Genomic DNA, 26563 nt, shown 5'->3' with positions numbered 1-26563 from the left:
GTTCTTCCTGTATGTAGATCTTAGCAACCTCAGCATACAATTTTTTTTTTTTTTTCCTTATTAAGTGGAGAACTTTTCACCTTTTATTGCCAGCATCACTACACTTGCGCTTTGGGCCGTTGTTACGTAAAAGAAGGATGACTTGAACGCAAACGCTGATACCGAGACAGTAGATTCGATCACCAAGCTGGCTACTAAGTGACTAAGAGGCACGGGATATGCTGAATGAAGGGATAATTCACTCTGGGGGCGACCGAGCAGGATGGCGTGAGATTTCAGGAATGGCCCTCAATTTAAAACCTATGAATTGTTCATTTCTGGAATTTTCCATGTAATATTTTTGGACCGCATTGACCTCGGGTAACTGAAACTGCAGATAAGGCGGGGAGGACTGTAGCAGCTGCACCTGGACCGGGTGTTACGCTGTTTGCAAGCATTGTCTCTAATCTCCCAGTAACCCTAGGAGGTAAGAATTTTTATCCTTCCCCACTTCATGGGTTAAGAAGTCAAAACTCTGCATGTAACTGTCACGGTGTCATGCAGCGGCAGGAACAGGATCTGAACTTGGATTTGTCTGACTGCAGAGCCTGAACGGTCCCCCCCTGCACTGTGTCACCACTGTGTCCCATGAACTCGTAGTGACGTCTGCGAGGAATGGGTGCTTCTCCGGAACTTGGAACAAAACTGGGGGCAGCAGTGTTCTCATCTGCAGAATGGGGATTGGAGTCCCTGCTGCAAGCATGGAAAGTGCTCGGGGAAGAGAGGGCCTCGGTCCTGCCTTCCAGTCCTCTCAGCCTGACATCACGGGGGTGATGCTTCAGTCTATCTCTCCTGCCGTCCCTGAAACTCGGACTTGACTTCACCTCTCCTGAGACCACCTCCTGACGGTGACAGGGAGTATACTGATCTCACGGACACTGCGTATTTCTGGTCTTGTGACAGGGCTTTCTCAGAGCAAATCAGTAACTTGGTTCCTCATTAAGATTTGGCCTCTCTTGACACTTGACTTTAGGGAGAGAATGTGCTGGTTGTGCGCCCTTCATATTTCTTACTGTCCATTAATGTTTGTGTTCTCTCCCCCAACAATAAAAACAAGGAGGACAAACAAAACCAACTGAGAGGCAGCGTAGCGTGGAGGGGAAGAACACAGGCGTTGAGCCAGATGGCCTAGATTCAGTTCCCAGCCCCACCACTATCTATCTCTGAGTCTACCTGTGCCTCAGTTTTCTTATCTGTAAAATGGGAATAATGATAATGGTACGTACTTCATAGGGCTTGTTGGGAAGGTTATATGAGTTAATATCGGTAACAGGCTTAGAAAATTACCTGGCACATAACAAGTGTTTGTTAATCAACAATAGCAGTATTTTATAAATGGACCCTGCCTTCCATGGCCAGGATGTACTAGTGTGTTCTGGTTTTTCTTTAAAACCTCATCTTGTGCAGATGAGGGCACAAGTCTGACTTCTGCTGTGTGGTCAGCATAGAAAGGTGATGCGTTCATCTGTGTGGTCGGGTGGAGACTGGTTGTGATGGCTGGTTTGCCAGAAGAACTTTACTGGCTGTGGAAAATGTGTGCCTGAGAAATACCAAGTGGAACAAAGATTTGTCTTTTGCTAGTAGAACAGAGGTTGGATTAAGTGGCATTTATAGCTAAGTTTATATATTTTAAAATTTTTCCTGGTATTATGCTCTGCAAGCTGTGTGTCAATAGTTTTATCTGGCTGGGTTAATTAGTGGGTAATTTTTAATTTGGCTTTTAAACAGATCAGGGGTCACATAAAGGGAGACAACAAAAGATTTGGATTCTGATCAACAGGGTTTAAGGCTTCGCTGTGCCACTCACATAACGTAACCCCATGGGTGACCCACTCCCTCCACCCCTCTTCCCCTCTTCCTCCCCCTATAACTAGGGACCTCCGCTTTCTCTTCTTCATATTGTTTCTTCCCTGCTGAAATTAGGTGCTGGATGGTCAGATGAGCTCCTTCATTCTGGGGTCTGTGAGTGGCCCTCATTCTTGGTCAGTTAGCTGCAGAGTTTTGAAGGAATTTTTTAAAAAAATCAGGTTTGTGGATGGTGACCCCGGTCAGCAGAAGAAACAAACTGATCATCTTAATTTTTTTCTCTCCATTTGGCAATTGTGCCCCTAAGAAGTCTTCATTTCAGCTTCACACCTTTTCTGATCTCCCCCAATATTTGTGTCTCACGCTCAAAAGGCCGAATGAAAGCAAATAGTTATTACCATTCCGCTCTTGGGAGTTGGGTGGGGTGGAGAAGATTTTCACTGTTAAAATCTAAGTGGTCAGTCCAATACAGGACATTTTCTGTGTCCCATCTGTTGAAAGGCCATGGAGCCCTCAACTGTACCATCTCCCAGGCTTACTCACATCCTGGACCCGCACTTTCAATTCTCTACTTAAGGCTGGTGACCACATCTTCTGTGGTTTTTGCAAGGAGACAGGAAGAATAGTGGTATTGGAAATTAAAATAGTAACGTTAATGTAGCCACACAGAGTTTTATTAGTTTTGTATGTGTGCACGTAGGCACGATTGGAGTTTATAATATGATAAGCTCATATGGTTTATATTTATAATATGGGGAAACTTCTTGGTGATACCTTGCTTCTGTGTAATACTTTAGTGTTTTCACTATTTTGAGTTTTCAATGAGTCTATGAGATATGCAGAGTTAGGCTTATTTTTTTATGGTAGGGAAAACGGAAGCTCAAAGCGGTAAAGTGACCTGCTTGAGATCTATGTTAGTGGTAGATCTTCTGACCAGTGTTTGACAGAGTTGTTTTGCTCTAAGAAAATGAGAGACTGCCACTGTTTTTGAATTTTGAAGGAAGAGAGGAAGTTTAGAAGGAATAGAAGTTATGCTGTTTATATTAATATTAAGCTATACCAAGGCTCCAGTCATAATATGACCCAAGACTGGAATTTTAAAGTGTAGTTGATAAAGGCAGAGAATCACAGAGACTTCAGTAATTTTCTCAATGGAATGACAGTTCATCCGTCCATCCTTCCATCCATCACCAGTCCATTCATTTCATCATATTAAAAAAAAAATGCAATGTGCCAGCTTCCATGCTGAGTCCTGACTCGTCAAAGTAAGATCAGAATGACATGTGACTGCTGAGGATTTAAAATGTGGCCCAGTTCAAATTGAGATGTGCTGTAAGTGTAAAATAGTAGATTTCAAAGGCTTAGTATAAAAAAAAAAGGTAAAATATCATATTAATAAATTTTATGTTCATTACCTATGAAATGAGTATGGGTATATTGGGTTAAGTAAAATATATTATTAAAATTAATTTTTCCTGTTCCTTCTTGGCTTTTTTAAAAAGGTGGCTGCTGGAAAATAACAAATTGCAGGTGATGCTTGCATGATCCGTCTACTGGGCAGCACTATTCTCCAAGCCTACTGCCTAGTAGGGGAAGTAAGATGTGTACTCGTTTCACCTTCTCCAACAACATGCCATCCCCCTTCTTTGCTTCTCTGTCTTTACACTTCTCTCTCCTTCCTCACCTTCTTTTGGCCTCTTAGCCCATTGCAGTCTGACAGAAGCAGCTCTCACGCAGGTCTATGGGACCAAGTTCATTTCTTGTTAGCACTGCTCTGATCTGGCCTCTGTGGTATAGTCACTCTTGACCGTTCTTGCTTCTTTCATTCTTTCCCTGCATCTGTCCTCAAGGTTCCTTTGCTGGCCCTTGTCCCTGCTCACATGCAAAGCTTTGTCTTTAGCCTCCTTCTATGTCTCTGTGCTCATGACTCCTAGGGGGTTATATTGGGTTTGGAACTCCTGAGCCCCAGAGCCGTATATGTAAGTGCCTTTTGGATGCTCCGATTGGAAATCTTAATGTTATCTTTTTCTCTTAGCATTGTCACCTTAGTGAATGATAGCAACGTCTGTCTACTTAGTCACCCAAGCCTGGAAACTGGGACTCATTCTGGATGCTTCCTCCCTTTCCCTCACCTTTCTATCTATTCATCCTCAGACCTTGTTGAGTCAACCATGGTAACTCCTCTTCCTCACCCACTGCAGGTAACTACACCCTACCTACCCACTCCGCCTTTGCTGCCCCGCCTCAGTTCACACCCTCAGCATCTCTCTTCTACAGGGTTTCAGTAATGCTCGACTGGCCTTTGTTTTTTATTCTTTGTTTTTTATTCTCACCCTCCTCCAGTCCATTCTCTGTTCTTCCAGAGTGATTTTCCAAAAAATGCAAATCCAGTCATGCCAAATCTCTGTTTTTAAAATCCTTCAGTGATTTTTGGGTAAAATCCAAAACCCTTTGCATAAAATAGAAGACTGTTGGGAATTTAGCCCCTGCCTCTTTTCATCCTCATCTCACTAATCTCCAAGACAGATCCTGTGCTCCAGAATATACATGGGATTCTCTGTAGCCTCCACGACTTAACATACTGTTTCCTTGTCAAAACATCGCTTCTCTCCCACCTTATCAGGGTAGCTCACAGGTTCCTTTCAAGACTTTGCTCTGATATCAGCTCTGCTTGGCATGTACCTCTGACCTCTGATAGCTCCACTTCCCCCATTTTTGGCTGTTTATTGCAGTTGGTTATCTTTCCTTGAAGGTAAGGGTTATGCCTTTCATTTCTGTATCCTCAAATCCAAAATAGGTATGCAAGAGATACTTGTTGAACAAATAAACGCCAAAAAGAAAAGGGTAGAGATCAGGCATTGTGGAAATTGTGATGAAAATTCTAGCTGGGTAGGGATGGGAGCAGGGAAGGCCCCAGGAGAGGTGACATTTGAGCTCCACCTTCAAGTCTGGTGGCATTGGGTTGGGAGGATGCAGAGGAGACCCTGGTGGTCATCATCAGTGTGCTGTGTTCTACAGCACACAAGAATATAGACTGGGCCCTTCCCCTGGTCAGTACCATCATCACGAGAGTAGAATAAGGAGGATAATCTCAGGAGTCCACCTGGGCTAGTGTCTGTCTTTGGTCCTGAGCTGAGTTGTATAACTGAGCAGAGCCTCCTTCCCCCAGGGCACAGCTGGCATGGCAGGTAGGCACCCCATCCTTGCTTGTGAGCTGCCCTGGAGGAAAGGAATGCAGGACGGTTGCTTGATTTTTTATCTTTGCTTGTCCTTTGGAGCTGCCTTTCGGGAGAGCAGAGAGGTGACCTTAGCAGCCAGAGCCGGAAAGAGCAAAATGAGTCATCTCAGGCCCTAATGAGGTGCATGAGAGACCCTTCCTGAGAGTGAGGGTCAGGTGAGGTCGAGCTGTGCCTGGGGTGAGTTTTGCCTCAGGGCTCCAGGTAGCACTGGAGCAGAGCTGAGCTAATTTTATCCGCAGGAGCTGACTGTGCTGAAGGGCAGGGCTTATGACATTGGCCTTATCATCCTGTGATGCCCAGAGAGCTCCCAAGGTACAGCCCCGTTATGTCTGGGCTGGTTTTTCTCCTCCTGTTTAATACCTTTTTCCATTAGGTGTTCATGTTAGCAAGCAGGACGCTGAGGTGCAGAGAGCGTCGGATTTGGTGGGAGCCATGGAGCTGGATTTGGATCCTGCCTCCACTCCTTGCTTGCCAGCCGTCTTGACCTTGGGAGAGTTATAGAATCTGAGTCTCAGTTTCCTCATTTGTAGCAATAAAACAGGACTTAGACCTGTGTCCTACGATTGCTGCTAGGTTATACACTAGGTGACGCGTAGTAAGCAGTCATTGCGTGCCGGTTGCTCTTGTAGGTGCTTTATTCATAGCGATCCACCTAATCCTCTAAACAAGCCTACGAGGAAGGTACTAGTGCTATCCCTATGTTACAAATAAGGAAACAAGGACAGGAACAGACATTTCTGGAGGCCTTTTCTGTGGGGCTGCACAGAGCAGATGGGCTAGGTGTGCAGCCGGTATGCCTTTGAGGTACTGAAGGATTCAGTGGCGGTTCTGGAAAACAAAGAGGTCAAGCCAAATAATTCTCGGGAAAGAGTCAGTAATTATGCTATAAGCGTGCTTCATTGTATAAGAATTAGAGTTTCTGTTGATCATCATCTAGTTTATGACACCTGCTATTTATGTCCCTTAGGTCTGTTTGGCTGGTTACAATAAAGTGACATATTTTTCTCCCCTTCACACAGGCAAGGGAGAAGGTCTAGGTATAGATAGACAGAGGTCTCGATCAGATCAGAAATAGACGAATGGATGATCAGTTAATTGATCTATTGTTTTGTTTTTTCCCCCCTTCCTGTGTGTTTCAGGCTTAAGTGCGGGAAAGACATTCCGCATAATTTAAGTGGAAAGGGATTAATTCGGGGAAAGAGACGCTAACAAAATTGTTGGAAAGGCTGGAGCAGTGGGAGCCAGGAGGCTACATCTATAGCAATTGAGTTTAAGGATTTATTCCACAGCTGCAATCCGGGAGAAGGGAGATGGGATTAGGAAGCCCCTGCAGAGACCTCTGACGTTTTTCTCAATGTCCTCATGGTTGGCGGCGGGACATTGGATTAGCAAACAGAACGGCATTTTGACTTATGATTGCAAGGTGCAGCTTGCCAGAAGAAGGAGCAGCAGGGGGCCTTAGCCTCACTTCCGCCTTCTAAGTCTCACACAAGTGCATCTTATTCCTGGATTCTAGTTTATTAGCTTCAGGGGAGTATGGGAAATGTAGTTTTTAGCAGTCTGCTTCTGTGGCACAGGAAGGCACTTCAGAGGGTGTAAGGGAACTTGGAGCCAATTGAGAGAATGTATCAGCCACTGACAGTCATTTAAAAATGCCCAGGGCTATTATCCCCAAATACTTAATATGTATAATTAATTATAATACTGTAATATAACTGCTGGAGTGTTCTACTTCATATTTGTTTATTTAGATAAAATGTATAACATTACTATACTTAATATACCGAACAACAGGCCATTTGCTCAGTCTCAGCCCCTGCAGTGAGTTCTCCTTAGTATTGACAGCACTGGTTGATTTGTAATTTTCCAGCTCGGTTTAATCTCCTCCTGAGAGTCATGCCCTGGACAGTTGTCTTGTTTATGTAATTTGTTCATAAATGTTTATTAAACACTTGCTATGAGCCTGGTGCTGTGCTAGTTTTGGCACCAGGGGCAGAGATAAGTCATGGACGCTCCCACTGGGAGCCCTCCCTGGAAAGGGAGTATGTCAAGTACGTAGTGAGAATAGTACGAGGAAGGTCACCGTCCATGTCCTAGGTAGCAGGCTGAGCAAATCCAGAGACGAGAGACTATTCTGGCTGGACCGAGAAGCAAGGGAGGTTTCATGCAGGGTGACAGTGGTCCGGTGACTGTCCGTTGGGGGGCAGTAACATCACTTTCAGGGGCATTTGCGAATGTGGTGGAGGGTTTTTTGTTATCTCAGTGCTGGAGGCCAGACCACCGTTGTCATTCAGTGGTCAGGACCAGAGGTGCTCGGTACCCTGTAATGCATGAGACACTGCTGAAATGACTGCCTTTCTTCAAAGAGCGATCTTGTTCCAGTTGAGAACTACCAGTAGGTCTTGTAGGATTATCTATAAACTGATCTTGGCCTGGGGAAGGGTAGTAGGTCAGGCAAAAGCACCAAGAGCTAAGAGTTCAGTCTGAATAAAGCAGAGAATGTGTGCTGAGTGGGAGCGGGAGGGAGTTCATGGTGGAAATAGAAGATTGAGTCCAAGTTATTGAGAAACTTGAGATATTAGATAAAGCGCTTGGACTATTCCGTGGCCACTGAGAAGCCACTGAAGATATTGGCGCAGGGTTCTTGAGAGCAGAAACCTAGCCTCATCCTATCGCTGTGCATTAAGGAGACATCAGTGATGCTTTTTGAATGAATGAATGCCCCCAGACAAGTTGTTTACAGGAGTTGGACCAGTTGCTATTTGAGTTTTGCCAGATCTAGGATCCTGTGGTCCTGGGAGAGCCTGGCAGTCAGCATTTGGACTTTAGGAGAAAGCACAGAGAGGGCACGGCAGCTTGTTCCACAGATACTGTTTTCACATCCGGATGGGAGTGTTGCAGTCAGGCAGCAGTTGTAGTTGCTCGTGCTAAAGAGAGAAGACGTGCTAATGTCTTCAGAATCTTGAAGGAAAGAGGGGTTTTTCCATTGCCCTCCCTCGTGGAGCTCATAGGCCATGGGGCATGTAAGATGCATACTGTGCTGTCCACGTTAATGCTTGTGCATCTTGAGCTTATTATAAATTGCCAATCAAACCAGCAATCTGCTGACAAGGTTCATGCACTGTGAACATGACTGCAGTTGTTCTTGGGGAGCAGCTTGCTGGTCTCTATGGTGATCTTGCCACACTGCATTCCCTGTGCTGTGTCCTGTAGAGTCCTGGTGGCTTTTTGACACTCGGGTCAGTCACTCTTCCTTCTGTCGGGTTGGGTGTGGGAGTTTGGGAGGGAAAGCTTGGGATGGAACTGACCAAACACATACACAAGATGTTACCTCGGTAATTCCCTTGTAAGGTTTTTATTTCAGAAATCTTTCAAGGGGAGAGGGAAAGGGGTATGTAGATGTGTGGGATGACCTCAGAGCCCTTTTTTTATGGCTTAGAGAAGGAAAGTGATGTGCCCAGGGCCATGCAGTGAGCTGGCTGGGAGAACGGCACCTTTTATAGCAGGGTTTCAGTTGCACTCAGCTCCTGGGGGAGAGTGTAGTGTGTGAGGGCTCTGGAGCCAAAGCCCTGTGCTTGGCTACCGGCTCAGCTCCTGACTATATTCTGGACCCTCAGGTTCCTCATTTATAAAGTGGGTGTCATGGTCGTATCTTGCACGAAGCGTTTAAAAAGGTGCGGCATGTGAAAAGCTTTGTTGACAACAAAGAAATACACAGATATTTCTTCTTCCCATGCTGTGGATGTTTATGGACCAGTAGTTGGTGGGACCGTCTTTAGAGAAAGGATGGGGCAGTGAAGACACTGTTGACTACATCCTGATCTCAAAACACTCCCAAGGGTTCCTCTTCCCCACTGCACAGTGAAGAGATCTGGCACTCAGATTTGGAGACACATTCCTGGGGGAAGCATGGCCAAACCTTGGAGTTGGGAGGAACTGGGGGTATACTCTTGCCTGGTACCCTTAATGACAATATAATGGAAAGTGTGACTGGAAAGATGGGTTGGGGCCCATCCTGGAGGCCATGAGTGCTGTCCTGAAGGAAGTTGGACATTATTTTTTGTGCAGTTCAGAGCACTGGTGAGGGGTCACCTGTGAAAGTTGGGATGAAATTGGGGGTTAACCTGGCAGCACCTTCAGGATGTTCAGGGAACCTGGGGCAAAACTCAGGTGAGAGACAGGGAGTCTTGTAGTTGGAGCAGGGGCCTCAAGATGAGGTGATTCGCAAGTTTTGGGCACATTCTAAGTTATTTTTTTCAGTGGTTCAACTTTTTACTTGAGGTTATAATAAAAATGATAATAGTTTTATAGCCAGATCCTGGGATACCAAGTCTCACACTTTCTCCTGTGCCAGTGACCTGGTTTTCTCAAACTCACCTTCTGCACCCTGGACTGTCTTGATTGACATCCTTGGAAGCCTGAGATGGCCATGAGTTTCAAAGGTTCCAGAGACAAGATGTAATATTTTCAAAGATGATCTGTAGGGAGTTTGGGACATGAAATGTATTCTTCCCTTTAGCTCTTTATTGCCATCATATTGTTTGTTTAGGTTGAAATGTCCGTGAGAGCAAGGAAGGAAAAAATTGGACCTCTGTCACTTGTTGAGCATCTTCTTTGCCCTGGATGCAGTGCTACCTGCTTTTTCATCTGTGGACACAGATGGACTTCTAGATGGAGTGATCATAACACAGCATTTATTGTTGCATTCTGCTAAGCAACTTATGCATGAAATTAGTTAATTCTCATAAACGCCTTATTAGGTGGATAACAATATTATTTCCCATTTACAGATGAGAAAACTGAGGTTTAGCAAGATTTAAATAACTTGCTTCTGAGAACACAGGTCTTTAAATAGATTATCAGCCAGGTTTTCTACTTTGAGACCTCTTTCTTCCCCGCTACACCATATATTGCCTGTCTCACTGGTAAAAATGCAGAGCTGCTTAAAAGGAGGTACATCTCAGACCTTGGAAGTTACTAGAATCAGAGCTGGAAGGTACTATGAAGCTCTCAGAGGCTGCTGGTTTTCAAGCTGTGCTCCCCTGAGCCTGGGAGACTCCGAGAGGGGCCTTGGGGTTGGGCTGCGAGGTAGGGAGGCGACAAATGGTCAGAAGAGTAGGAGGGAAGGGGTCTCTGGAACCCAGTCTTAGCAGCTCTGCTTTTATCTTCCTTACAAGCTAAGCATCCACAAAGCATTTTGCATAATGGAAAAGCTCTACTGCTAGGGAAAAAAAGTTTGAAAACCACTGTGCTGGCCCAGTCTGTCTTTGTACTAAGGCTGAAAGGCAAAGTGGCATAGCACCAGTCACAGCTGTGAGGGTCCCGGAGCTTTTTCCTTTTGTCAAGGAAATAGGTGTCCTGTCCACCTCCTTCTGATGGGCCTTTGGAGCACCTGACTGTAGGTTCAGAGTCATGCATCCCCTGAGTAGCTGCAGAGCCTTCGGACTGCTCCAGGCACATGATTCTTGACCTGTATCTTTCAACTTGGCTATGTCTCCCCTTTGGATCTTGGGACCCTCGCTGAGATTAGTTCCATTTCTATGTAGAAGAGAGTGGAAATTACAGCCAGTATTGTGTTACTTCCACGGTCCAACCTTCAGAGATGTTGTCTAACTGAATAACATGTAATTATTGATTGTCCGCTGTGTGTACAGTGCTGAGACCACAGACAAGGTTCCTGACGCCAAGGGCTTTGTGGGGAAACAGAATCAAGTAGGGAATTTTGTCAACTATTTTTGGAGATCATTATGTTTGTTATATAGGATTATTATGTGTGATAGGATGATTTTATCTCATAGAAATGGGATAGGAAGAGTCTGGGCAGTAGGAAAGAAGAAGGTTAGAAATTGGAGAGTGTGGTCTAGAATTGCAAGGGGTTGAGTTTGCACTGTGAGTTAGTTAATCCTGGCCTCTCCCACTTTCTTTCTCTAAGACTGGCACAGTTTATCTTTAAGCCTTCATTTCCTGATCTGTATTATGGGAGCCAGACTGCCTAGCTCACAGGGTTGTTGATGGGGTTAAATGGGACAGTGTATGCAGCCTGCTTTGTTCGGTGCTCAGCACAGATGAAATACTCAATAAATCATAGTTGTTATTGTTATTATTTAGCAGTGAGGAGCCAAAGAGACTATTTTTTAAAATATGATCAATGGTGTGATCAAAGATTGCTTCTCAAAAAGAAGACAGTTTTTAGAACTATAGAATACAGTCACCTTAGCCTCCAGCTATTATTTGGCTTCAGTTTACCTTGCTGAGCTACTCTTTGTCTCCGCTCACCTGCCCACCTGTCCCACTAGTTCCCTACACATCCGCTAAGCTTGCTGTTCACTGGGCATAGCTCCTTAACGCCTGGGCTCAAATCTTTCCTTTTGCCTGGCATGTCCTTTACTCCTTCACCTCCCCCTTTTCCTGTCCTACCCTCTTAATAGCTGACCCGGAAATCCATCTCTCCCATCGAGGGGGACCCTACTGAAGTCTCTTGTCCTGTGTTATGGTCAGCCTTTCTCTTCCATGCTTGTGAGCTCCTTGAAGTTATTTGCATCTCAAAGCCCTTCGCTATAGCATCCCTGAGGATGCAGGCACACACTCATGGTAGGAATCACACATCTATGCAACAAAATAATGTAGGGTCTTCCTTCACCGTTAAGCACAGGGAAGCAGATGATCAAATGCAAACTAGAAAACAGTCATCATTGAGCTGTGTGTGCATCAGCCTTGGGAATGGATTTCTGGGGAAGATCCGGCCCCTCCGTAAATGCCACGGATGACTTGGATCTTTGCAGAAATTGAAGAGAATCCTGATGACTAGTGTGTTGGGGGAGGCCTGAAGGAAGCCAGGCTCCCACCTGAGCTCTCAGATCTTCTTGGGTGCCTTCTGGCTCCTGGTGACCTGCCGCAGGACCTCTGGTACGTAAACGGGCTTCTCTGCAGCCTGGGCTCCCCGAATGCCAGGCTGAGCCTCTGTGAGCTGGGCCGGAGGTTTAATGGGTTGGAGATTTCTTTTGGAATCTGCAGCTTGAAATATCCTGTTCCCTTGATTAATTCATGCTCGGGAGCTTCCTTAGTGTCCTCTGGTAAATAGCTCCGTACCGTGCGTTTCTTTCCCTACGGGCTTGTTGCAGAGAGACTGGAGCCTGTGTTTCTAACAAGTTCTCCAAGGAAAACATTGCAGGTCACGTTTTCAGAACTGAGACTCTCAGGGGGTCTTCCCAGCGCCCATCTCTATTACCTCCTTTTGGCCTGGCATTTGCTTGTAGCCAAAAAGGGCGAGTTTGTCTTGAGCAGTCCTGGAGACGTTTGTGACGTGGGGCTGAAAATCTGACAGTTGCTGCTGAGTTTCAGCTGCACGAATGAGTAGCATATAGACAGAACCCTGCAGAACGTCAAATCATTTCCCTTGAATTCCCAGAGCCTTAATGTGACTTTGTCTTGAGAATGACCTCGCTGCTTTTTGTGTTTGTAATGGAATGCACAGTCATTGACAAGGAATCACCATAATCCCCTACACTTTTGTAACACCTACCCATTTTCCAGAGGACTTTCACTAGCCTTATCTCAGTTGATCCTCATAACCGCTCTGAGAGGTAGGCAGAGGGGCTGTTTTCATCTCTAATTTTCAGCTGCAGGAACTGAGGTTTAGAAAAGTCACACAGTTGGCCAGAGGTCATTTATTTCATATGCAGCAGAATGGAACTGGAATCTTAAATAGTCTAACTCTTAAACCAGCATTCTTTTCACTACTTACCATCGGTGTGACCTTGGGAATATACTTAACCTCCCTGAGCCTCACTTTTCCTATCACTACAGTGGGTATAATCCTCCAGGGATAGTTGTCAGTAGGGATTAAATGAGACTGTCTGGTAAAGCACTTACTAAACTGTAAAGAATGCAATAATCTGAGGCATGATTATCACACATACCTTGAATTCAAATAGTGCCACATCAGAACTGTGGCAGAAAAGAACGTTTTTTTCCCCCATTTTGAAAGGACACTGAGGAGAACGGTGCCGGCAGTTGTCAGGGATCACGAGCTCCCAGCCTTGTGATCAGCAAATTGGCCCTGCTGCCCTGCCTGCAGGCCGCTTTGTGATTCGGAGAGCGCTTATGTTGGCAAGGTGCTCTTTTCTTACAGAGTTCGCTCTTAATGTTCCTTGAAACAGTCCTGTATCCTGGAGACAGTTTTAGGTTAGCCAGGCTGGAGAGCAGGAGTGGGGAGCTGGGGAGGGGATCTGCATTCCTGAGCTTCGTCCACAAAGGGTGGGAATGTGGTGTGGGTGATGGGGTCCAGGTGGATGAGGAACTGATCTCAAAGTCTGTGTTCTCTCTTTTCTCAGTGACTGGGATTTAATAGGGTACGTCTTGTGAACCCACAAGGCCAGCAGTACATATGCAGAATGGGTTGCTAAGCACTAATGCTTATTGGAAAAATCCAAAAAGGATGGGCCTCAAGTTGGCAGGAGGCAGCCAAGGTGACCGAGGAATGAGATCTTGGAGAGCTTTGTTTCTGTAGCCACATTCACCTACAAAAGTTCCAAACCCACGAGACAGACATAGGTTATTTGTATGGTTCAAAGAAGCAGAATAAGGAGCCAGAGGTTGAAGGCCCGGAAGCCATATTTATTTCCATATAAGGAAGAACTTTCTGTTGGAAAGATGGAATTTACAGCTGCAGGAGATAATGATCTCCACCTCACTGGCGACCTCAGGGATGCCATGGGGGGAGGGTTTGGTTCATAAATAGGAGAGACATTGGGCTCAGTGGCCTTTATGGTCTTTTCTTCCCCTGAGATCCCGGAGCCAGTGATTGTCAGGGGTCATGAGGAAGAAAGACACACATACATTAAGGAATGAAGGGTTGCTTTGTGGATATGGAAACTGATCTCCAAATGCTACTAGCAGAATGGGGGGTAGCTTTAGACCTTTCATTCTGGTTTTCATTCCTGTCTCTGTAGTTCCCTCCTTGGTCCTTGGTTTACAGAGTTCCCAGGTCATCCCTGGGTAGCTATTTTCCATGGAATATCTCTTTCCTCTGCTCCTGTTGGAATATTGGAAGGAACTCTGAGCTCCTGAAAGGATGACAGTCTATCTACAGAAACACGAAGTCTGATGGCTGGTTTCATGTCAGTTACAAATGAGGACCATCTCCTTACCCTCTTCAAGCCTACTTCTGGGACCTCTTGGGAGTACTGCAGTTGTAAGAATTCTGTGCTGAGTTCTGGTTCTGGCATGTGGTGGAAGGTTTTCTGATCCTGTTTCCTTACCTCATTTAGTAATCACTTATATTTGTGTTTACTTATGAAACATGCAATGAATAAGAAGTGTTGGCCATTTTTTCAGGTACTTGTGGCGTGCTTGCAAAAATAGAAAGCAAGTGATCAAAATAAATGTCAGGACTGTTCGATAGGCCGGACAGAAGCTGCTTTTAGAGCACATAGTTGGACAATTTTGGGATATCTACCCAATTTGTAGATGAGAGAATTTAAGCTACGAGAGGAGAACAGATTTGTCCAAAGTGGTAAGGAGTGACTGACCTGGGCTTAGGGCTTGGGTCCCCTTGCTCCCCGACCAGTGGTGTTTATTGCTTGAAGGTTGCCTTGGGATGAGAACAAGCACCCTCATGGTGAAGCCCCAAAAAGCAGCAAGTGGGCGATGATTCTGAACAATGGTTCATCTGACCTACAGAAAGCCTTTACAGCCAACAGTAGAATAAGATCGTGCTAAGGAATAGAACCACTAGGAAGCCAAGATATGGATTCCTTCTCTGAGCAGACCCCGACTTCCCCACACTGCCATTTCATCTCTCTCCTTTCTTCTCTAATTCAGTCTGGAGTCATTTCAGACCAGATTCATCCCTGATTGACTCCACCGGTTCAATTTAGTCATTGGACACTTTTCAGGACCTTCGGATGAGAATTAATCTTACAAACGAAGGGAATGAATCTTACAAATTAAATTGGGCATGTCACGCTTCTGTCCACCCTCCCTCCGCCTTCCCCCCCCACCCCCTCCAGTTTTCTCCTGGAAGTCTGGTTTTATTCTGGGTCTTCTTGCCTGGTGTCTGTCCTATGAAGAACTCATGCGAAACTAAGTTCCCAAGAGGACTCTAGGCCCACGGGGGTCAGGGATTGGGGTCCAAGGGTTGTTTTCGTACTCATCTGCCACTGAAAGAACTGTGGGCTGGATTCTTGGTGACCTCTTCAGGTGCATCCCCCTAAACACCCCCCTCCCCATTAATAAACTGACTTCGTAAATGTAGTTGCATTCTAGATGGCCCCATTCCTAAGATGAACTTAAAGCCTTTCAAACCAGTCACTTCCTTATCTGGACAGGGGAGCCTTTTTCCTGTAACAGGAGAGCCTGTGGAACAGCTGAGACTCCACTTCTTTGGGGGTTAATCATTCACTCTGAGTAAGGAATTCTGTCTTCAGTGGGGCATGTTCTTCAAGTGCCAGAGGAGAGAAGGGTGATTTTTCTGACATCCTCCAGCCTGCTTCTCCATATATGGAAATGTTTACCCACCACACTGATCTATTGGAAGGGAAGGAGGTGACTCAGGGTTTAGGAGAAGCAGGATTTGAATTCTTGTTTCCAGAAACAAAGTCGCCCCCTCCCCCCCCGCCCCTCCCCCTCCATTCCTTTGCCCCTTGTTCTGGGAGCCGAGGAGAGAAGGTTTCAGTGCTGTTCCCCTCCGGCCTGGGGACCACCTCCTTGCGGTGGGACTCAGGGTGTGTGAGAGAGAGAGTGAGGGCCAGCGGAAGGCCAGCTGCCTGTGGGGCCTGACGGCGCGTGAGTATATCGTTATTGCCAGAGCCAGTGACATTTCTGTCCGCAGACCCAGGGCTCGGAGTCCTGAGGGCTGGTTCGCTTGCATGGTGGTGGGGCATGTGGCTGGGAGCACTAGCTGCTTTCCTTTGGGGTGTGGACAGCTGCTTTCCCAGGGTAATACTTCTCACAGTGGGATTTAGAGACGGGCTATGCCTCAGGAAGAATTCTATTCGTATATTAAAAATTAGAGAGGTATTCCTCCCACCTGAGTGAGGCCTAACTTAATTTGGGGAGAAAGGTGATTTGGGAGTGTTGTTGTCTGTCTGATTGCTAGGGCTAGAGCAACACCCCAGAAGGGGTGTTTGTGGACACTTGGGGAGGGCTAGTTTTATCTTGAAAAGCAGAGTTATGGTTGGACTTCAGAGTACGCAGAAGGTTTCTGTATGGCATTTGCACGGCATCCACTCTGCAATAAATACCTGGCGTGTGGACACTGCGTAGATCTGATGCACTGCGGGAGTTGGGATGATTTGATTGATCTGTTTCATTTTACAGCATGATGGTGGGCAGGGGAGGCCCAGGAGTGCAGCTCACCTGCCTCGCAGGTACATGGCTAGTTAGGTGGGATTAGAATCCAGATCTTTTTATTCTCGGGTCATTCCTCCTTCTACTATGTGGAAGCTGCCCCTTCAGACAAAGGCAGAGAAGATGCCCATTTTGCAGATGAGGAAATTGGGACTCAGGATGCCAGAGGTGCCCACACTTATTGATCTAATGTGTGAGAAATTGAGAACTGGAGCCAAGTTCTCCCAGGTCAGACCTCTTTCTGTCACGTTACGTGGACTCAAAGGTCTGAATTTGATGATTTTTTAATTTCACTTTTTTTTTCTTCTTTGGTTTCTACTTACCCTTTTCTTCTTTGGGTCATGTGAATATTGTTTGAATGTGAGCTGCTACCTTCCGATCTGCTTTGCTGCCTGTTATCTTTTTCTTTCCTGAAAGAGGATGATAGCTTGTCCAAGAGGAGGAACTGAATAGTGGAGGCCTTTATTTCAGCTTTACCCGGGGAGGTGAAATTATGCACAGGCCTTGAAAGAAACTGATCAGGGCTTTCCATCTGAGCCTCTCCCACTATTCTTAAAGCTGCAAGAATTCTGGAGTATAATTCCCATTCATAGGTGAGCCCTGATTCTGAATAGATTTTACACACACACACACACACACACACACACACACACACACACACACAGAGACATCTTTAGCCTTCTTTGATGTGCCAGCAGCATTCGACAGAGACCAAGAGGGCACCACCCTACTATAGTCCCCCAGATGTTACACGGCCCTAATGAGTAACTCTTCGTAGTCAGATCAGTTTCTGATCAGCTTGGGGGCCCCTTTCTCTAGTGCAGGAAAGATGTTGGAGATGTGTTTTGGAGAAGTGCTTTGATGCCCATGGCATTAGGTGACAGATCACCATAGAGGGGAGAAAGTGCTCTGACACCTGAGCTTGTGTGGTCGGTGAGGAAGGGAGGGGAAGCAGCTCTCTAAGTGGCTCTGAAGCACGGGGGAGACAGGGACTTCCCTCCCGGGAACCTGCACGCACCCCACCTCCTCCTCCCCGCTGTGCCTGGGCCGTGATTGTAGGCTCCGTTCACCAGGTGGGACGAGCCTACCTTGAAGCATGGAGGCTTGGGATGTTTTCCCGCTGTGATGCTGACCAGGGGCACCAAGAGGTTAGGGTTGGTAGTACCAGTGGGAATGCTATTACTGCCCATAAGGAAAACTAACATGCATTGACTGCTTTCTGGGTGCCAGGCACTGGGCTAAGCACTTGACCTACATTGATTCACTACTACAGCTACCTGTGAGTAGGTACTATTTGGGGGGGTATTTATTTATTTATTTAAAAATTATTTGATTGAAGTATAGTTGTTTTACAATGTTGTGTTAATTTCTGCTGTACAGCAAAGTGATTCAGTTGGTACTATTGTTTTAATTGTATTTTTAATTTTGGTAGAATACACAATGATTTTTACTATCTTAACCATTTAAAAAAATTTTTTTTAATTTATTTTATTTTTGGCTGTGTTGGGTCTTCATTGGTGCACGCGGGCTTTTCTCTGGTTGCGGCGAGCGGGGGCTACTCTTCGTTGCGGTGCACGGGCTTCTCACTGCGGTGGCTTCTCTTGTTGCGGAGCACGGGCTCTAGGCATGTGGGCTTCAGTAGTTGTGGCACACAGGCTCAGTAGTTGTGGCTCGCGGGCTCTAGAGCGCAGGCTCAGGAGTTGTGGCTCACGGGCCCAGTTGCTCCGCGGCATGTGGGATCTTCCCAGACCAGGGCTCAAACCCGTGTCCCCTGCATTGGCAGGCGGATTCTTAACCACTGCGCCACCAGGGAAGCCCCATCATCTTAACCATTTTTAAGTGTACAGCTCAGTACTGTTCAGTACAGTCATATATTGGACAACCAATCTCCGGAATGCTTTTCATCTTGCAAAACTGAAACTCTGTACCCATTAAACTTTTACTCCTCATTCTCCCCTCCTGCAGCCCTTGACAGCCATCATTCTGCCTTCTGCCTCTATGAATTTGACTTTTCTAGGTATCTTATAAAAGTGGAATCATACAGTATTTGTCCTTTTGTGACTGGCTTATTTCACTCAGCATAATGTCTTCAAGGTTCATCTATGTTGTAGCATGTGTCAGAATGTCCTTTCTTTTTATGGCTGAATAGTAATAAATTGTATATATACCACCACATTTTATTTATCCATTTAGGTACTATTTTTTACCTCCATTTTATAGCAGAAGAACCTGAGGCTTTGAGGAGTTAATAAGTAAGTTGTCCAACATCATGCAATCAGTAGTGGAGCTGGGATTTGAACCCAGGTCGTGTGGCTGTAGAGTGCATGTGATCAGGAGTAAGCAGATGGTGGAATTCAGCTGGCAAGAGTGTGAAAAACCAGGGTGATTCTCACCTGGGTGGTGACACCTCCTCACACAGTGCTGTGACATTTCAGTAACCAAGTGTTCCCAAGGACCATATGTACACAGGTATTTCCCTCTGGTTTATATTGGCCTCTGGGAAGCTCAGAGCCAAATGTGAAGCTCACCTCTAGCAAATGGTATGAGGCATATGGCTTATATTTCTGTCCCTTTCCTTCACCTTATTTTTCCATCTCCCGTCCCAATTTTCTTACTTCAAAAAAAAATCATGAACAGTGTGCATCTTTTGTCAGGTACTTCAGATTTTTTCTGGAACAAGGCAGAATATATAAATCAATGACATGATATCAGGTATTTTTGTTATTATTATTGTCTAAGGAATAACTGGTCTGTGGAGCAGTGGACAGAGACTAAAAAGGAGATTTTCTAACCTGACTCTGCTGTTAACTCAGTGTCTAACTTGGGCGAAGATGCATGCACCTTTCTGAGTCTCAGTTTTCCCGCCTGGAAGATGGGGCTGCAGTTGATGACAGCGAACATTTCGTCTGTGCTGAGCCCTGCTCTAGGCACGCCGCATGGTTTATCTCCTTTAATTCTCCCCACACTCTCACAAGGCAGGTGCTGTTGTCCCCCCCGCCCCACCCTTAATTAATATTATTTTTCTTTTTTCCTTATTTATTTATTTATTTATGGCTGCGTTGGGTCTTCGTTGCTGCGCGTGGGCTTTCTCTAGTTGCGGTGAGCGGGGGCTACTCTTCGTTGCGGGGGGCGGGCTTCTCATTGCGGTGGCTTCTCTTGTTGCGGAGCATGGGCTCTAGGCGTGCAGGTTTCAGTAGTTGTGGCACGTGGGCTCAGTAGTTGTGGCTCGCGGGCTCTAGAGCGCAGGCTCAGGAGTTGTGGCGCACGGGCTTAGTTGCTCCACGGCATGTGGGATCTTCCCGGACCAGGGCTCGAACCCGTGTCCCCTGCATTGGCAGGCGGATTCTTAACCACTGCGCCACCAGGGAAGTCCTGTTGTCCCCTTTTTAGTTGAGATAAATAAGGCCTAGAGAAGTGGGAAAACTTGCCTGAACTCCTACAGCTCCTGTGTGCAAGCATCAGTGATCCGCGTCTGACTCCGAAGCCCAGGATGTTAGCCGCAGTGCTGGGCTACTTGCCTTGAAGCAGCCTTTGAGGCTTCTGCCATCTGTGGCATGCATTCATCTAATTTCATTAAGTCTTTATTGGATTCCCAATTATGTGCCTCGTACTGCTCTGGGCGCTGATCCAGTATTGGGTTTAGAGTGAAGAAAAAGACACACAAAACAATGATCCCTTGGAACTTACATTCTAGTAGGGTTGTGTGGAGGAGGCGGATAATAGATGAACATGTAAACAGCAGAGAATAATAAGTAACGCTTAGGAGGGTTCACAGAGGGTGCTCTGCCTGTGAGGGAATGCGGAAGAGCCCAGGAAGTGATGTTTAAGCTGAGCTCTGAATGACAAGGAGCCAGCCGTGGGAAAGTCGGGGTTGGGCAGGGAGCGTTGTAGGCAGAGGGCAAGGCCAGTGCCAGGGCTGTGGAGTGGGAATGAGTTTGTGTTTGAGGAACAGAGGAGACCAGTGTGCCAGAAGGTAGTGGACTGCTGGGGGAGAAGCATGAGATGAGGGCAAGGCAGCGGCTGGTAGGTGTCAGTGAGCTCGAGAAGGGGCTTGGAGCTGAGTTGAGGTGTGATGGGAAGCATCTGAGTTACGTTTACCAGCATCATTCTGACTTCTGTGGGGGAAATGCATTGCCAGGAGTAGAAGCAAGCCATAATCTGGGTGAAAGGTGGTAATCACAGTGATTAGGGTAGTCGAAGTGGAACCAGAGAGAAGGGGATGGGTTCATGACATGCTTTAGTGGGATCATCTAACTCTGTAGGATGTCAGGTGCAGTTTCCTCCAGAGAAATGTCAAGCTCAAGTGGGCAGCAATCTGAGAGACCCCGATGGAGGTGGAGTGGGGTGCACAGACTTGCAGCTGGTTTGGACTAAGGAGTCTGAGTGCTCCCCGCTTTGGTTTCTAGCCTTGAGCTTCTGGCCAAGGACTGGAGGGCAGTGGCTTCCTGCCTCTGACATCCTGGCTGAGAGCTGCTGGAACGCCCCACGATGAGCCCCGCAGAACATGCCGCTTCCTTTGCTCTTTCTGGGTATTGTATAAAGCATTCTTTCCGACCAAGAATACAGAACATCAGAGTGATGTTGACTTCATGGGCCATATTTAACATACGGTTTTTCCTTGATGTGTCCTCTGTTCTTGCAGAGACTCCTGCCTCCGGTAAACTCTGTGGTGAGGCGCCTTCAACCACCCCGTCAGATGGATTTAGAAGGCTCAGTGGGGGCCCGGAAGAGCTGGGGCTTCAAAGCCCCACCTTGCCTTGGGGACCCTGGTCCAAGGGTACCCCTCAGCCCTCCTCTTTTATTTACATTTGAATTCACACTTGCTGGCCCTTGCCCTGCTCCCTGTAATTCCTTTTAATGGGCTGGACTCCCCTGTAAGTACTCCAAGTTTCAATGGAGAAACTGGTCTCAGAGAAGTTAGGTGATTAGTCAATGTTAGGTAGTGGCTGAGTCAGTTTGGGAATCCAAGATTCCTGACCGAGCCTCGTGCTCTGGCCACCAGGCCAAAGTGACCTAGCATGTGACCTCTTTTCCCGGGGTGTCTCATGGCGATCTTAGACCGCACTTGGCTTAAGCCTGGAGATGCCCAGAGATTATAGATGAAATCATCTGAAATTCGCTCCTGAGGCTTCTTCACAAACTCCTCTTCAAATAGTTTGCAGTCTATAGTTGCTAGTGTTGTTTTGTTTTTTGTTTTTTGTTTTACACCTCCTTTAGCATCATCTCCTAAAAACAATGTTTTGTTTTTGCTCACTTGAATTTCTTTTAAAATTTCTCTTGTATATTACCCATTCATTTAGTCAACAAACATTTATTGAATTCTTACTGTATACCAGGCATTGTGCTAGGTGCCGGGGATGGATTCAAAGATAATTTGGAGGCGTATGGGAGTGGATAATTACAGCACAGTGAGATAAGTGCTATAATAGAGGGATATATAAGGAGCTAGAAATAGCACTATGAATAACATCTCTGAACAAATTGCCTTCTTTTTTTCCTTTTGGATTATTCCCTTATGTATATTGCCCAAAGTGGGATTACTGGGTCATTTAAAAGATGAAAACAGTTTGGCACAAAAAGATGTAATGACTTTGCCTGGGGAATATAGCTCAATTTTCAACAGGGGGAAAAATTGTTGACAATTCCAGATTTAGATACTTCACCAGGAGGATTGGGCAGTTTTTATACTATTTCTATCAATGTGGTGGCTTTCAAGGGGAGCATCTATTCTAAACACGTCACCCCACGTGTAGAAACACATATCCTTATATTTAATCTCACAGATTCCTTGTTAATGCTCACAAGAACCTAGCTATGTAAGTATGATCGTTTCCATTGTACAACTGAGGAAACTGTGCCTTCGTTAAAAGGAAGTGACTTGCTCAGCATTCCATAGTTAATTAGTGGAGAATCCAAGAATCAAGTGTAAGGTCTTTTGATTCTATAACTCCTGTCCTGTACTCCATGCTCTTTTTACCAACTGGGGGGTACTTATGCTCCAGCAAGGGCCTGGAATTCATTTCGTTATCTGTAGAAACTCTTCTCGAGAAGGTCAGGATCTATGAGATAGGTATAGAAGTCCTAACCTCCAGAGGGTCCAGTGTCCCGCTGTACATTGACCTGAAAGGACTTGAAGGCCCTTTATTCCTGACTCTGGCCTGGGTCCTGAAAGGTTAGTGCATGGTCTTAGCACCGAAGCACAGAATCCCAAGGAAACCTGAGACCATGCCACAGTCCTGTTTTGAAACATTTATTATTTTCCTAGTATATTCAGTGGTATTTCCCTGACTTTAAATTCACTTATTTTGTTATTCATAACATTTTCCTAGTATTTTTGGCATCTAAGTAAACACTCCTGCCCCTGCTACCCAGGGCTTATCATAACCAGACAGCAGTACCTATCCACTGTGAACACCCTTGATGTTGCCGCTCACTCATTTTCTCACCTTCGTGCTGTAACTCATGCTGTTCTTTTTGCCTGAGATGACCTCTCCCATCTTCATCCCTAGAACTCCTGCTCCTCCTGTAAACTTCTGCACAGATGCCACCTTCTGAGTGAAGTAACCTCTGATCACCATCCGTTCCCTACCGTCCGTGCTCCCCTAGAAGCGATCTCTCTGTTCTGCTAACTCACAACCCAGTGGGCCAGGAGGCAATAAAGTATAACTGTATGGTGCCTACAGGCATGGGATCTGGAGTTGAGTCTTGGCTGTGATGCTTCCCTAGCTGTGTGATTTGTTAGGTCAGTTAACCTGATGAGTTGCCTCGTCTGTCAAGTGGGTACAAATAATCACACCAACCCACAGGTTGTTATGAAGATTTGTACTGTTATCTGTGCTCCTTCTATGGCACCTGCCATCACCTACTTTATGTTTTATCTCTATCTCTAGACTGGGAGCTCTTTAAGGGCAGGAAGGATCACATCTTGCCTGTGCCTTTGACATATGGGACCTGCCACAATGTCTCCTTTAAGGGAGAGGTTTCCTTATAACATCACTGGTGGCATCACTCAGTTCAGGCTCATTACAAGGCCCCAGTCACGTGGTGCCAGCCTGGCTGGGAGCTCTGTGATATGGAGCTTTGAGCACACATAGTGTGTGCTGGATAGGCCTCTGGCTCCTGCTTCTTGAGTGACAGAAAAGAGGCTAGAGCTTGTGTTTAGCCTGTGTTCTTCTGGTTCATCAAATTGGGTAGTGCTGACATTTCCCTAAAGGCAGAATGGAAATCCTGTTTGGAACACGAGACTTGGTTTCTTTTCTGGGTCTTCCATGGCTGAGTGTTCCAGACTAGAGGAAAGTGTCAGTGGAGGGGTGGGTTTGGGGCAACTCTGAGGGCCACCCACTCCTCTGACTTCTCTGGGTGGGGCCACAGAGAAGGGGTCCCTCCAGAGGAAGCTTTTGTTTAGACACGCCCACCCTTGCTGTGCTTGGAAGCTGATTATGGAAGGGGATTCAGTTCCATCTAGCTTTCTCTTGTGTCATTTTCCAAAATGCAGTAGCCATGAGTCTCAAGTGCCAGTGTTTTAGCCTGGCACACAAGGTCCTCCATGTTCTGGCCGCAGCATTCCTTTCCAGCCTCATGTCCCACCACTTCCCTCCATGTTTTTTGCCACTGGCCTCACCAGATTAGTCACTTTCCCCAAGAAGAACACCCTGAACTCATCTCCTTAAAGCCTTAGCACACTGTGTTCTCTGGGCCTGTTTCCCTCCTCCTCATACGTGGAAATCCTTCCTCTTGGATCTTCAGGCTCAGTTTAGAAGTCATCGTCGGCAGAGCTCTTCCTGACCCTCAAAAGGACACTGCACGTACTGCTACTTTGCACACTTTTCCTGCTGTCTTGTCATGGGTGAGTGTGTCCCTCTTGAACCTGTGGGCTCTTTGAGAGCTTAAGGCATGTCTGACTCAGCGCCTATATCTGCGAGGCCCGTACACTGTGCCTTCTTAAGGACAGGAGGTGCCAGCAAATGCCTGTTTTGTGCACCTCTGAATGCAGGGCAGCTGACATCGTGGCAGCTAACAGTTGCGCCGGGGGGTGTTCAGAAGCTCATACTAGGATTACCCGTGATCCATTTGATCATGAGCCCAGACATTTGAATAATGTTTTTGAGTTGCCCTGGTGTTAGCTCACTGCTAACCTTTCTCAGGCCTGCTTCTCACCTGGCAGATGTCTGCTTAGTGCCAGGGCTCTGAGCTCTTTATTTCACTTAAGAACATAGCAGCAAGATCATATGGCAGCTTCCATTTTTAGTTTTTTGAGGAACCTCCATACAGTTTTCCATAGTGGCTGCACCAATTTATGTTCTCACCAACAATGTAGGATTGTTCCCTTTTCTCCATATGATCCAGCAATCCCACTCCTGGGTGTATATCCAGACAAAACTATAATTCGAAAAGATACATGTACCCCTATGTTTATAGCGGCACTATTCACAATAGCCAACATATGGAAACAACCTAAAAGTCCATTGACAGATGAATGGATAAAGAAGATGTGCTATATATACACAATGGAATACTACTCAGCCATAAAAAAGAATGAAATAATGCCATTTGCAGCAACATGGCTGGACCTAGAGATTACTATACTAAGTGAAGTAAGTCAGAAAGAAAAAAAACAAATATATGATATCACTTACATGTGAAATCTAAAATATGACACAAATGAACCTATCTACGAAACAGAAACAGCCTCACAGACATAGAGAACAGACTTGTGGTTGCCAAGGGGAAGGGGAGGTGGGGGAGGGATGGATTGCAAATTTGGAAGTAGCAGATGCAATCAATTATATATAGAATGGATAAACAACAAGGTCCTACTGTATAGCACAGGGAACTATACTTAATATCCTGTGATAAACCATATTGGAAAAGAATATGAAAAAGAATATACATATATACATACATATATATATCTGAATCACTTTGCTGTACAGCAGAAGTTAACACAACATTGTAAATCAACTCTACTTCAATAAAATAAATTTAAAAAAAAGAACATAACAGCAAGGTGACATTCAAGAAGGATCTATCTGCTTTTAATGTGAACATTTTTTAGTTTGAAAGTTCAGACTTCGTTTTAAAATGTGAACATAGCAGAAGATTTTTTTTCAGGTATATTTCTGCCTCTAGCAGAATAGCTGTCCATAGTATAGTTTTAACTGCAAAATAATAAAACACAGGTCGTGGAGCTTGATTTTGAAGACTTGGGGTCAAGTCTGGGCTTTACCATTTACTAGCCCCCAAATATTAGACAGTTGTTTGACCTCCCTGACCCTTAGTTTCCTCAGTGGACAATTGGGAAATCTTTTTCATAGGGCTGATGGACAGTTTAAATGAGGTCTTGGGCATTAAATTGGGGTTTTTACTACTGTCTGGCTCATCAGTTGGATTCGAAGGACATTTTTAGATAGCAGTTCCAAAGAGTTTGCTTTTGGTGGCAAATGCTTGGATGTGTAAGTTTTCAGGCATGTATTTTATTTTGTTTTATTTTTTAGATGACAAAATAAATGAATTTACAGTCAGGGGACACACAGTATCTCACAGACCTAGTGAGCATATATGGCTTATAAGACTCAGTTATAGTTCTAATAAATTAGAACCACAGAACCATAGGCTTTGAGAAATTGTAGATAGAAACTTTGGAAGATGAGGGGGTGAACATTGATTAATGCACACTGCCTGCAGGCTCTGTGCTTTGGATGCTGGGTACGGCATCCCAAGAAATGATTACATACACCCTGAGGGGTAGGTGATATTAGCCCCACTTTGAAGACAGGAAAGCTTGAGCTCAGGGAGGTTAAATAATTTACACAGGTTCCCATAGTAAAGCCTTGAACTTCGCCCTGTACTTGTGATGGCCTCTAGAAATCCTTTCCATTTACAGAAGTGACAAGACCTGCCTTTATCCCTTCATTCCAGGGCAGCCACAAGTTCTGGGCCAGATAAAGCAGTGGAAATCGGCAGTCTTAATGTCCCATAACTTGTTTAATGAGTCTAGAAGAGTGTCTTGACTTTTCCTGCCAGGAATCTGCTCATTTGGAGCTCCTTTGACTATACTCATTCATCAGCCTTTACTTCTCTTTCTCCCTTTTGGGGAGATATTTGCCATTGACCAGCTGCACTTTTGAGGT

General features: G+C 45.7%; 1 protein-coding gene across 7 annotated transcripts in view; it reads left to right on the top strand.

Moving 5' to 3' along the window:
• LPP (LIM domain containing preferred translocation partner in lipoma) overlaps positions 1-26563 on the top strand; it is a 694560-nt gene that overhangs the window by 39564 nt on the left and 628433 nt on the right. The window contains exon 1 of one of the 7 annotated variants that reach the window (XM_082393261.1): positions 15649-15869. The exons of the other annotated variants lie outside the window; for them this stretch is intronic. The gene's annotated coding sequence lies outside the window, so the exon portion shown is untranslated. Of the gene's footprint in view, positions 1-15648; positions 15870-26563 lie in introns of those variants that run through there. 7 annotated transcript variants of the gene reach the window in all.

The sequence above is a fragment of the Balaenoptera borealis genome (assembly GCF_965194805.1).
Source record: "Balaenoptera borealis genome assembly, chromosome: 5".
Classification (NCBI taxonomy): Eukaryota; Metazoa; Chordata; class Mammalia; order Artiodactyla; family Balaenopteridae; genus Balaenoptera; species Balaenoptera borealis.
This window is presented reverse-complemented; position numbering and strand designations above follow the sequence as displayed.